The following is an 11,894-nucleotide window of genomic DNA, read 5'->3' on the forward strand; positions in this document are numbered from 1 at the left end:
GTGAGGAAAGCATCTAAATGCATCTTTTTTCATGCAGATATCGAGTTGTCCCAATGCTATTTGTTGAAAAGATTTTTGTTTCTCTATAAAATTCTATTGACACATGCAGGTCTAAGAAATAATATAGATTGGTCCCTGGTACACTTTGCCTTGTTTTCGCCAATGGTAACATTTTACAAAACTACAGTATAATGGATATTAACATTGATATGATCCATAGCTCTTATTTAAATTTTCTTAGTTTTATTTATACTCATTTGTGTATGGAGGAGTGGAGTGGGGGGTGATGGGTTTATTAAGTCCTATACTATTTTACCACCTGTGTAGGTTGGTGTAAACACTACCACAGTTAAGATACTTCCAACACTGCACAGATCCTTCATATTGTCCTTTTATGAACCCTCCAACTTCCTTGCCAACACCACCCTTGCCCCTCCCTGACCCTTGACAACCACTAATCTGACTTTTATTTCTAAAATTTTGTCGTTTCAATAGTGTTATATAAAGGGAACCATACATTATGTAACACTTTGTGATCAACTTTTTCACTTAAAAATTCTGGAACACTTTATGATTTTGCATTTCATCTTTGCACAGGGACCATGTTAATCTTCTGTCTCATTGCCATTTTCATGTATGTGCCATCAAAGTGCACATAACTCATTTATTTATTATTTATTTTAACATTTTAATTTAAGGATGGCTTCACTTAGCCAAACTTACTAATCTCAATTTTTTTCTTTTTATTGAAGTATAGTCAGTTTACAATGTTGTGTCAATTCCTATTGTACAACATAATAGTTCAGTCATAAATATACATACATATATTTGTTTTTATGTTCTTTTTCATTATAGGTTACTATAAGATATTGAATATAGTTCCCTGTACTATAATAAATCAATTTTAATGTAGGTACTGATGTATTTGTATCATATCTCAATTTTTATTTATTTTTTAGTCTCATACCTTCTTGTTCCCGTATTCCTCCTTTACTATTTTTTTGTATTAAATAATTTTTTTCTAATGTACCATTTAAATTCCTTTGTTTTTTCTTTTTAATATTTTTTGGAATGATTTCCTTAGTGGCTCTTCTGAAGGAATTCTAGTATACTTCTTAACTAAAAACAATCTATTTCAGATAATGCTAACTTAATTCCAGGAAAATATAGAACCTTTACTCCAATATAGCTCTATTCCCTCACCCTTCCTTTGTGATATTATTGTCACATATATTACTTCTTTATATGTTAAATTTCCCCAATTATACTTACTCTTTTATGTAATTCTCTTTTAAATATGTTAAGAGAAGAAAAGAGAAAAACTATCTTTATACTATCTCTTTTATTAAACTACATTACCTTTACTCACACTCTTTATTTTATTTTATTTTTCACACTCTTTATTTTTTATACTGTTTGTTTTCTGAGGAGGAGGTAAGTAGGTTTCTTCAGTGATTTCTGCTTGGAGGAGGTACTGGGGATTGAACCCAGGACCTCTTGGGTGCTGAGCATACACTCTACCACTTGAGCTAGACCCTTCCCAGATGCTCTTTATTTCTTTGTATGGATCTGAATTACTGTCTAGTGCCATTTCCTTTCAGCCTGAAGAATTTCCTTTAGTATTCTTTATAAGGAAAGTCATCTTTATATGGGAATGTCTTTATTTTGCTTTCATTTTTTAATCAATTTTTTGGGGGTTGGGTAGAGGTAATTAGGTTTATTTATTTATTTTTAATGGCAGTACTGGGGATTGAACCCAGGACCTCATACAATGCTAAGTACACACTCTACCACTGAGCTATACCCTCTCCCTTGCCTTCATTTTTGAAATATAGTTTTGCCGCACAGGCTATTTGGTTGACAGTTTTTATTTTCTTTTCAGTACTTTGAATATGTCACCCTACTCTTTTCTGGGCCTCTACCATTTCTGATGTTATACTATTGAGTCCTCTCCCATTGTATGTGATGGATTGTTTTTCTCTTGCTACTTTCAAGATTTTCTTTTTTTCTTTACCTTTCAACACTTGGACTATGAGGTATCTCAGTGTGGATGTCTTTGTGTTTTTTTCTACTTGGAGTTCATTGAGCTTACTGGATGTGTACATTAATGTTTTTGTTTAAGTTTGGGGTGTTTTTGGCCTTTATGTTTTCAAATATTTTTTTCTGCCCCCTTTCCACTCTCTTCTCCTTCTTGGACTCCAAGTATGCTTATGTTGATACACTTAATGATGTCTCACAGCTCTGTCAGATTCTGCTAATACTTCTTCATTATGTTTTTTTTTTCTGTTCTTTTGATTGGACAATTTCTCTTGATTTACTTTGAAGTTTGCTGATTCTTTCTTCTGCCAGCTTAAACTGTCATTGAGTCCTTCTAGTGAATTTTTCATTTCAGTTATTGTACTTTTAAACTCCAGAATTTCAAAATGGCCCTTTTAAAATAATTTTTATCTCTTCATTGATATTCTGTATTTGATGAGTCATTACTGTTATTTTTCCTTTTAATTCTTTTAACATGGTTTCCTTTAGTTCTTTGAACATATTAATAATACCTGCTTTGAAGCCTTTGTCTGCTAAGTCTATCACCTGAGGTCTTTCAGAGACAGTTTCTATTGCCTGCCTTTTTTCTCATGTATGGATCACACTGTCCTGTTTTTGCTTTTGCTTTTTGCATGTCTCATAACTTTTTGTTGAAAACTGGACATTTTTGATAATGTATTGTAGTATCTATGGATTCTGATTCCCCTCTCCCCTGGATTTGTTGTTTTTGTTCTTTGTTCTTTTGTTGTTTATTTGTTTAATGACTTGTCTGGACTAACTCTATGGTCTCTCCCTAGTGGTGTGCAATCACTGATGTCTCTACTCAATTTTTTAGGAAAATAATTCTTTTAAAAAATTGAGGTATAATTAACATAAAATTATATTAATTTCAAGTGTACAATGTAGTGATTTGGTATTTGTATATATTGTGAAATGGTCATCACAATAACTCTAATTAACATGCATCACCATACATATTGGCACAAAAATAGACATATGGATCAATGGAACAGAATAGAGAATCCAGAAATAATTGATCAATTGATCTTTGACAAAGGAGGCAAGAATATACAATGGAGCAAAGACAGCCTCTTCAGCAAGCGGTGTTGGGAAAGCTGGACAGCCACGTGCAAATCAATGAAGTCAGAACACTCCCTCACACCATACACAAAAATAAACTCAAAATGGCTTAAAGACTTAAATATAAGTCAGGGCACCATAAATCTCCCAGAATAGAACATAGGCAAAACATTCTCTGACATAAATCACAGCAATGTTTTCCTAGGTCAGTCTACCAAGGCAATAGAAAATAAAAGCAAAAATAAACAAATGGGGCCTAATTAAACTTATAAGATTTTGCATAGCAAAGGAAACCATAAACAGAATGAAAAGACAACCTATGGACTGGGAGAAAATATTTGCAAATGTTAAGACCAACAAGGGCTTAACTTCCAGAAAATACAAACAGATTATACAACTCAGTGACAAAAAAAAACCCAATCAAAAAATGGGCAGAAGACCTAAACAGACATTTCTCCAATGAAGGCATACAGATGGCCAACAGGCACATGAAAAGATGCTCAATATTGCTGATTATCGGAGAAATGCAAATCAAAAGTACAATAAGGTATCACCTCACATCAGTCAAAATGGCCATCATTAAAAAGTCCAGAAGTGAGAAATGCTGGAGAGGGTGTTGAGAAAAGGGAATCCTCCTACGCTGTTGGTGGGTATGTAATTTGGTGCAGCAGTATGGAAAACATTATGGAGATTCCTTAAAAAACTAAAAATAGAGTTACCATATGATCCAGCAATTCCCCTCCTGGGCGTGTATCTGGAGAAAACTTTTAATTCAAAAAGATACATGCACTCCAATGTTCATAGTAGCACTATTTACAATAGTCAAGACATAGAAGTAACCTAACTGTCCCTTGACATATGATTGGATAAAGAAGTTGTGTGTATATGTATGTACACACACACACACACACACACACACATACACACACACACTGGAATACTACTCAGCCATAAAAAGAATGAAATAATGCCACTTGTAGCAACATGGATGGATGTAGAGATTATTATACTAAGTCAGACAAATATCATACGGTGTCATGTATATGTGGAATCTAAAGAAATGACACAAATGAACTGACTTACACAACAGAAACAGACTCACAGACATAGAAAAGAAAACTACGGTTACCAAAGTGGAAAGGGAGGAGAGGGATAAATTAGGAGTTTGGGATTAGCAGATAGAAACTACTATATACAAAATAGATAAACAACAAGGTCCTAATGTATAGCACAGAGAACTGTATTCAATAGCCTGTAATAACCTATAATGAAAAAGAACATGAAAAAGAATATTTATGTGTATAACTAAATCACTATGCTGTATACCAGAAACTAACACAATATTGTAAATCAACTATACTTCAATTAAAAAAAATTCATCACCATACACAGTTACAAAAATTTTTTTTCTTATAAGAACTTTAAAGATTTACTGTCTTAGCAGCTTTCAAATACGCAATACAATATTATTAACTGGAGTCAACATACTGTACATTACATCCCCATGACTTATTTTATAACTGGACATTTGAACCTTTTTACCCCCTTTATCCATTTTGTTCACCCACCAACTCCCACCTCTAGCAATCACTAATCTGTCTTTTGTATCTATGAGCTTATTTTTTTTTGATTCCACATACAAGTGACATCATGTTGTATTTGTCTTTCCCTATATGACTTATTTCATTTAGCATAATGCCTCATGGTCCATCCATGTTATTGCAAATGGAAAGATTTCATTCTTTTTTTACGATTGAATAGTATTCTAATACATATGTGTATGTATATATCTATCTCACATCTTCTTTATCCATTCATCCAGTGATGGACACTTGGGTTGCTTCCATCTTTTTAAAAATACATATATATATATTTTGTTGCAGTATAGTTGATTTACAACGTTGTGTTAGTTTTAGGTATAAAGCAAAGTGATTCACTTATATATACAAATATATATATATATCTATTCTTTTTCATATTCTTTTCCACTATATAATTCCCTGTGCTATATGGTAGGTCCTTGTTTCCACATCTCAGCTATTGTAAATAATACTGCAATGAACATGGAAATGCATATATATTTTCAAATTCATGTTTTTGTTTTCTTTAGATAAATACCTTGCTCCAATTTAAAAAAATAATTTTTGATTTTATTTTTAAGCCCGGCTTTCTGGGGTTGCTCCTTGGTTGGCATAGCTTAGCAGCTGGCCAGACTGGTCAGCTACTGTGTTTAAACACCTTCAGCCAGTAGGGCTTTTACCCTTTGCCAATGGATCTGTGTATTTGGGAAATGACATTCAAAGTTTAAGCACTGTACAAGTTCTTTACAGCTTTCACTTTCTGTGCCTGCAAAGTTTCACATTCATCCAAGGACAAGTAGTTCACTAAGGCTCTCTCCAGTCTCTTTTGAGTGTAAACACATAGCCTTTCAGACCCTCAGGGATATCTGGGAGCGTTTCAAGGCTGACTTTGGCTGTCTGGATCCCCAGATCTCACTGATAATTCTTTTTTAACCTTTCTACTGGTATACCCAACCAGTGTGGCAATCTCAGACTAGCTTTTTCAGTTCTCTTTGATTATTTGCTGCCAAGATTGCTATTGTTTTCAACAATGCCCCTGGGCATGGCTTTTTCTTCGCTTACTCCATATCCTGTCAGCCCCTCTAGCAATGGAGCTGCTGTGCTTCTGGCCTGCATTGCCCTTGTAGAACTACAGGTGCCCCAGAGCTGGGTGCCTCAGAGCTGGGTGCCTCAGAGCTGGGATGTAGGGAATAGCTTCAGGCAAAAACATAGTAAACTCTCCCAGTTCTTACTGAGATGCAGTAGTTTTTCTTGAATAAATGTTTATCTGTTTTTTGCTTTTGGTCAATTTCCAGATTCCAGAAATGGTTTTTTTTGACAATTTTGTACAGTTTTATTGTAGTTTTTTGGGAAGCTCCTCACTCAGCTATTCTGGAAGTCCTGCCCCAGCAATGACCTTCTGTGGGTGTGTCTGCCGCAGACAACACCAAACTGGGAACAGAGCAGGTTCATATTCAGAGTAGTGTCTGCCCATCTTGGGTGGGGCAAGGGTAGAGCAAGTTCCACTGATATGTCTCTTTGATATCTCACCAACTTTCAAAACGAGACTTATAAAGGGACTGAGCATCCTGTATTCAGAGAGAGGATGAGCAATCAGTGCCCCAGAAGTTTGCCATTCTACATGGCAGTGAATGTGAAGGCTCGTGTGGATGGGGTCTCCACATACATTTGTGGAATAGTCTTCAGGATGGAAAATTGAGGAGGAGATGGAATGTTTTCCTTCATAAGATGTTAATTGTGGGAAATAAGAGGATGGAAAATCACCTTTGGAAGAAACTTCCAGCTTAAAAAAAATTACTAAAGGATATGTTTTGCTTCCTCTTTACATATTTATACATTTATAAACTGTTGCGTGTCTGTCTATTGTTTGACTCAGTGGTCTCTCTGGACCTGGCTAGCAATATACTCATGAAGTTGGTCATCTTTCATAGTCAGAGGGAGTGATGGCTCCCGCAGTGTTGTGGGGTCTCTGAGTGTCTGTGTGCCATAGGGAACCCCTCCCACACAAAGCTTCTGGGGGTACCAGAGTTGCTCTATGCAAATGAAGCTCTTTGATGTGTGTTTTCAATTAATCACTGACTCTTGCATAGAATGGATGAAGTTATTTTTTCCCCTTACCACTCTTAATTCACAGGTTATAATGCCAATGAAGGTTGGTTTTCTCTTGATGTTGCTTCTACTTTCATGCACTGTCTTTTGCTTATTTTACTAATTACCTGTACAAGAACATGGTGTCTGTATCGGTCTAAAGGCATAGTTCTAAATTTAAAACCAACGTTGGAAATCAGTACTCCCCACAAGTGTGTGTCTTATGAATGAGGGTAAGCATTTAACCAATTACTATGCAGGAACCACATGCCTATTGCTGAACAAATGCCTGAAGGGAGCAACAACTTGCGTAACCCCATTTAAAAAAAGTAGATGTGTTTTTATTTTCTCTTTCTCAGTTTTAGCTGGTATTTCAAAGAGAGATGTGATTCTGCAGCTTTGGGGAGCACCCATCTATTTCAGACAATTGTCAGAACCGAGAACTGGAGGAATTCAAGAAGGCTCCAGTGCTCTGTTCTAAAAAGTATTGTTGAAGCAATGAGTCTTCATTTTTAACGGCAAGTTCTGTCCATTTTGTGAGCAAATGTCATACTAAAAGACAGAAATACAGCTTAGAGAATAGCTTCAGAGGACAAATGGCAGGGGAGGTCCAGGCAGCTATAACTTAGTGCTTTAGTCATCTTTAATGGAAATGGAGCCTCTAGCCAAGCTTAATATATAATGTATCATAAAACATATGTCTGTCAGTCTCCCAGGTACGATAAATAGGAAAAACATAGACCTCAAAGGGAGGCTATGGCAGGCCTTACAGAGGGGCTCAAATTACTTGGCTTGTTGTGGGGGGTTGAAGGCTGTAGGGGAGGAATGATGTAATGTCTATTTTTAGTGTTTCTAAGAAGTGACTGTCTCCAGCCCCGTTCCAGTGGGTCATGGGAGGGGGAATGGGAAAGGGAGGGGCTGGATTTATAGATCTGCATAGGAAAATTGAGTTGGGTGCCCGTTTTACAGATGATTAAGCTGTTTCTTTTTTATTTGGAGAGTAGTATAGCAGGGAAGAGATGGGATGTAACTAGTTGATGGCATTTCAAAGAATGTCCACCACCTTTGTATCTTGCTGTTGCCTCATCCTCTCCCCCTGGCGAAATAATGGCCCAAGGCACCCTAGTAAGAATGGCTGTCTCTGTCTCGATGCTCAAGAGCCCCAGGTAAGTGTATCTCTCAGGGTGCCCTGAGACACCATCTGAATTTCCTGCTGTCCCAGCATGTTCTGCTCCCAGCTAGACAATCCTGCTTGGTAGATTCTTGTCCTTTTCCATTACTGAGCCTACTTCTTTGAGTGCCAGTTCCACCTATGAACTGAAAGACCTTGGGTTGTGAATGAAAAATGTTGCCTGCCATATCAGCAAAAGATGCCATGGCCATGAAGCCATCAGCCACTACCCTGGTGGTGAGCCTGAGGGAACTCAGGATGGAGACAAATGCGTTGCCTGCTGCCAAGTCCTTAGCCACTGCAGCCACCCCCAATGGTGCACCCCACTGGGACTCATGATGGGAAAGAAAAGGATACCGGCCCTAGATGACTAAGGTGCATATTTAAAGGAATGATTTCAATGAGCCCAGACTCTTGCATCTTCCCATCCAAAGAAAAGTGCTAAATTCATTAGCTTGAGACTTCTGGTTTTCTATAATAACAGTAATCTTTTGATGTCCTGACTACCTGATTTTTGTTGGAAAACTCCTATATATCCTGGCTCTTCCCTTACCACTTCGGAGCAGTCCCTCAGAGCTATCTGACAAGCTGCCTCCTGGGCTTGAAATCCTCAGAAAGTCTGCTGAGTAAAACTTAATTCTTGACTTTCAGGTTGTGCTTTTTTTTTTCAGTCAATAAGTGTAACCTCTATGACTCTCAGTTTCCTAATCTGTATGATGGGAAGAATAAGCTATCTCTTTGTGACTCAAATATAAGTCTGCTGACTTCAACTCTACAGCGTGTTTTATGGCTCACCACAGGATCCCTACACTCAAAATGTCATCTCTGCTGTGTTTTTCCAAACTACAGTTAACCCTTGAACAACCAGGGGGTCAGGGCTGCTGCTTTCTGCCCTTCTCCCGTTAAGTCAAAGATTCCTCTAAAACTTTAGAGTTGGTCCTCCATATTCATGTTTCCACATCCGCTGTTCCACATCCACAGATTCAACTAGCCCTGGATTGTGTAGCACTATACTATGTATTTACTGAAAAAAAAAATTGCCCACAAGTGGACCTGGGCAGTTCAAATCCATGTTGTTCAAGGGTCAACTGTACACCCTCTCTCTCCATAGAAAAGCCCACTGAAGTAATTTCCTACAAGTCCTTTCAAAATAGATCAACCTGGCTCTATTCATCCCATTTATGGTAAGAATTCTCTATACTTGTGGATCTTTCTATCATTTGACCTCTCCTGAGTCTCAGCACCCAGGTTGGCATGTGCTCAAGCAGATACATGGGCACACACACGTGCATATACACATTCATGCTCATACATAGCATCACGGAGCACAGAGAGAGTGGCTCCTTATGTGATCCATGATATGATTTGAAGTTGTACTGAGAACAGAGTCTTTGCCCTAAAATGAGGAAAGCATCCCTTTATCCAACTTTAACAGACACACTCTTGATTTATGATGATTTTCCCATGCATCTTCTGCTAGGAACAACTAAATTATCCCCTCATACTTGGCATGCATGGGCACAGGTGAGGTAGCTGGAGACCAGGGGTGGGCTGCTATCAGGGGGGTAAATGGGCACCTAAGTCCAACCTGACTCATGTGCCCATGTTTCTTAGGATTGGCCCAGTCCCCACAGCTGTATCTGGTTTTTAGTTGTTGCTGTCACTTATGAATATTTAAGCATATCCACACTTGCCCAGTTTCTCAATGATTTTAAAAGCTCCTTCAGGGCCTGAGCCCTCCTTTCCTCCTTTTGCTGTCTCTTCTAATGTTGTCTACAGGGATATTTCTTAGGCAGAATAGCTTTAACTTTTGCCTGTGACCCAGTATAAGAAATACATTTTATACTTCAACTCAGTACATACATGCATGTATACAAATATATGAGTGACCAAAACAAGGCTTTTCCAAACTACACTAACCCTTCCTTTATGCCAGGTCAAATGCATTATGATCTATTCTATTGTGTTCTATCCCATTTTAAAAGGATGCTTTTGACCCACTGTGGCAAAAATGTTTACCAAACCCATTTTCTCTTCTGGATACACAGCTAGTCTACATTTTCCAGCCTCCCTCATGGTTTGATGTGGCCAAGGCACTGAATTCTAGCTAATAAAATGCGGTCAGGAGTGACAGGTGCCTCTTTAAGGTCTGACCTATAAATACCTTCCATGTGGGACCCACCAAACCTTTTCTCAGTCCACTGGCTTGATGTGGACAAAAGTGGCCATCTTGAAAGCCACACGTTTCAGATGGTAGTGCCTTATGATGGAGCGAGCCTGAGCCCCAGGCCCTGAGTCTCTGGTTAGAACACCAATTTTGGACTTTATGTGAGGGACAAAAAAGCTTCTATTGTTTTGAACCACTATACATTTCAGGTTTGTTTATCATAGCAGCTAGCATTATCCTAACTAATACACCCCCAATAAACTCATCAGTTGACTTGATACAGACCATTCTTTTTAATTTAAAGTTTTCTAAATAGAGAATTTCTGTAGCCCCTGACAGCTCTCTTTGATTTCTCTAAACCCACCAGCCCCATAAGCAGCACTTCGTAATTAAAGAAATTACAGCACAAGAAGCTGCTAAATAGATTGCTGGATGCAGTTGTCAGAATATGTCTATGGCAAGTATTTGGGTCCACTTTTGCAGGCTACTGGTACTTAAGCCAATCATCTTGTGCTCACAGCACAGTGTTTCTAAAAATGGCAACTGTAGGTTGTGATAGTGACAAGTTTAACTTAATTAGTATGGGGATTTCTTACTATGGAATTTTGAATAAAGCAACTTCCCTGCCTGAGATGCAGAACAAGGAAAGGGACTGTTAAGAAGTCAAAGTACAACCTGTCCTTCCCCTTACTTCTACTTTCTGAGACCTTTGGGGTTTTATGGCCCCTGATTACTGCTCTTAAACTCTGGATAAACCCACAGAATGAAATTAGCCTGAACAGGGAACAGGCATCCTGGCCAGCCACAGATTCCTTCATCCCTGGGGGAAATAATCAAGAGAAGAATCCACAGGCTTGTCATTCTTCAACTTCCTCCCTTCCTCCCTGTAGTCCTTCAGCCTTCCCTCTCCCTGTCTCCTTTCCTAGAATCCAAACTGAAAAAGTCTGGTGTTGCTAAAAGCCCTTGTTGGGCTTTTTCTTACACAGTGTTGACTTGAGAAGAGTGGCTTATGTTTTCCACCTGTCATGTTCTTTCCCATCCTACTACGAGGGATACTAATAATACCCAAACTCTGTAAGTGCGAACACTTCTAATGTGCAGCCAGGGTTGAGAACCACCTTCGGAGTCTGCAGCCAGGTCAGTGCTTTTCAAACTTCCTGTGTGTATCAATCACCAGGGGAATCTTGTTAAAATGTAGATTATGCTTCACTAGGTCTGCCCTGGGTCCAACATTCTGCACTGCTAACACACTCCCAAGTGATGTCTTTGCTACAGGTCTTTGGACCACATTTTGGGTAGCAAAAAGCCAGGTGACCTGATCAGACTGCTCTTCACTATAGGATGCTGGATGCTTTCATCTGGCAGAATAAGAGGAGTCAGGGATCATTTTCTGGCTCTCATATTTATCTGGTGATCTAACTCTGTTCCACAAGGCAGGCATCGTAAGGATTAAGAATCATCTCCAGACAAGGAAGGATGCTTTTACCAGATTCTGACAGATTCTGGCTCTTAATTGCTAGGTACTCGGGTTACATGGTAATGATTTTGAGATTCTTTGTTTAGCTGGAATTAATTTTTTTTAGATATAATTATCCCTAAACCTTCCTGAAACTTTCCCTTTGAAAATTTCTCTAATAAATGACCTACCCCACTGAATATTTTATACCATAATTTTATTGAAGAAATCATACAATGTTGGCACTGGAAAGGCTCTTGGAACTCAGCTTATCTGCTACCCTGCACTTGGGGAGACTGGAGAAACTGCAGACTC

General features: G+C 38.3%; 1 non-coding gene across 1 annotated transcript; it reads right to left on the reverse strand.

Moving 5' to 3' along the window:
* Positions 1-552: 552 nt before the first annotated feature.
* Positions 553-655, reverse strand: LOC116277255 (U6 spliceosomal RNA). The gene has a single exon (XR_004186735.1). It is a non-coding gene; the product is annotated as a U6 spliceosomal RNA (small nuclear RNA).
* Between the last annotated feature and the right edge of the window lie 11,239 nt (positions 656-11,894).

The sequence above is a fragment of the Vicugna pacos genome, chromosome X, assembly GCF_048564905.1.
Source record: "Vicugna pacos chromosome X, VicPac4, whole genome shotgun sequence".
Taxonomy (NCBI): Eukaryota; Metazoa; Chordata; class Mammalia; order Artiodactyla; family Camelidae; genus Vicugna; species Vicugna pacos.